We start from the raw sequence: 2050 nt of genomic DNA, 5'->3' as shown, positions 1-2050 counted from the left end.
CAGAAATTACATTTTAAGCATTTTGCAACATTTACTTCAATGGGAAATCAAGTCTTATTTTGTGTCCATACAGTCTACCTGAAGACAATGAAGGAGACACAAAGTTTCTCATCAGTTAAACTTCAAAAGTTCAATTGAAACGTGTAAATTATGCATTGTTTCTCTGGTGTAAGAATCCAAAAGTGTAAATGAGAAGTAGAATGTGTAACAGAAAGTGTGAAACAGAAAGACAATATTCAAATGGGAAGGGGACCTAGGGAGAAGGAAGGTAAAAGGAAGGAAGGGAAAAGAAAAAGAATGAGAAAGTAAGAAAGAGTAGAAGTCAAAGTTTCTGAAAATATAGAGGGAAAGCAGGGTTGAAGTGAGGGTAGGGGAATGGAAAAAATAATCAAGTTATGTACAGGTACAAGCGCCGATGATGAGTGTGATAATTATGTGCATCCAAAATATACCAATACAATTAATAAATGAAAAAAAATAAATGAATAGAAAATGTCATTTAATTATTATTAGACAATTGGAAGAGAAAGTAGGTAAAAATCTTGAGGACATACGGGTAGGCAGAGAATTCAGAACAAAAAACAAACCACATAGGAAATAATTCAAAGAATCAATAACCAGGATCTCATACAACGAAAAGTTTGCGCACATCTAAAAGGATCACCAGCAGAGTAAAAAGAAAACCCACAAATTGAGAAAAAACTGTAAGTGACTATCCCTCAGACAAAGAAAGATCTTCTATCTAAAACATACAAAGAATTAAAAAGCATCAGCTCCCCCCAATTCAAAGACCCAATCCAAAAATGGGCAGCTGAGATGAATACACACGTCTCAGATAAAGAAATACAAATGGCAAATAAATGTTATACAAAATCTTCAACATCATTAGTCACTTGAGAAATGCAAATTAAAACAACACTGAGATTCCCCAGTAAGAATGTCTAGCATTAAGAAATCAACCAATAACAAATGCTGGTGAGGCTCTGGAGAAGTAGAAACTCTTCTCCACTGCTGATGGGAATGCAGACTGGTGAAACTACTGAGGAAATCAGTTTGGAGATTCCTCAGCAAACTAGGTCTACAGGTCCCATTCAACGCAGCTATTCCCCTTCTGTGTATTTTCTCAGAAGAGCTCAAAACATCATATCACAGCGATATATGTGCACCAATGTTCACAGTATAGCAATTTGTAACTGCTAAATTGTGGAAACAACCCAAATGTTCATCGACTGAGGAATGGATAAAAAATTTATGGTATTTTTATACAATGGAATATGACTCAGCTATAAAGCAAGATGAACTCGAGGCTTTTACAGGTATATGGTCACAACAAGAGACCATAATCAGAAGTGAAATAAACCAGACCTCCATATGTAAGCAATGTATTGTCTCACTAGTGTAAGAACCTGAAATAATAAAAAAAATTATAAGGTATGATACACATTGTGAAATGAAAGAAAAATGTTCAAAACTAAAGAGCAACTGGGGTGAGGGAAAAGAGAAGAGAAAGAAGGGAAAATTATGTGTATATGTATATACAGGATAGCTAACATATTTATACTACTGACTTCTATCGTTTACTGAAAGGAACATTTAATGATTACTTACTTGATCAATCTTGCATGTCTCTATTGGTTCACCTGAGAAATCACTTTGAAGATATCAATACATAATACAACGACCACTGTTAATTTCCTACCACTTTGTCTGGAACACTGTATTGTTTGTATTGTTCTTATGCTATTTTGTAAATGGATGTGTTTCTTAATATGTCTTCCTTCACTGATTTCTAAAATAAATTAAAAAATAAAATAAAAATTATTAGACATTTCTAATACTATTATAGCCTGATTATAGCAGGAGCTGAATAACATTCTCAAAGAAAAACATATTTCCAGCAAATGGGCCATTGTGTATATCTGGCTATCAAAAGCAGTATCAGAGTGAAGCAAGCTACCCCTAGGCCAGAGACACACCCATCTCAGTGGATCTACCCTATATACAACCTTCCTAGCGCTCCTCTTTTGATTTCAGGAACTACACTTTAGGC

General features: G+C 34.5%; 1 long non-coding RNA gene across 1 annotated transcript in view; it reads right to left on the bottom strand.

The window, feature by feature from the left end:
• Positions 1 to 1715: 1715 nt before the first annotated feature.
• LOC106147354 overlaps positions 1716 to 2050 on the bottom strand; it is a 13232-nt gene continuing 12897 nt past the window's right edge. Inside the window, exon 4 of the long non-coding RNA XR_001232210.1 lies at positions 1716 to 1789. This is a non-coding gene — a long non-coding RNA (uncharacterized LOC106147354). The remainder of the gene's footprint in view (positions 1790 to 2050) is intronic.

This window comes from Chinchilla lanigera, unplaced genomic scaffold, assembly GCF_000276665.1.
Source record: "Chinchilla lanigera isolate Chin_1 unplaced genomic scaffold, ChiLan1.0 scaffold00145, whole genome shotgun sequence".
NCBI classification, from domain to species: Eukaryota; Metazoa; Chordata; class Mammalia; order Rodentia; family Chinchillidae; genus Chinchilla; species Chinchilla lanigera.
This window is presented reverse-complemented; position numbering and strand designations above follow the sequence as displayed.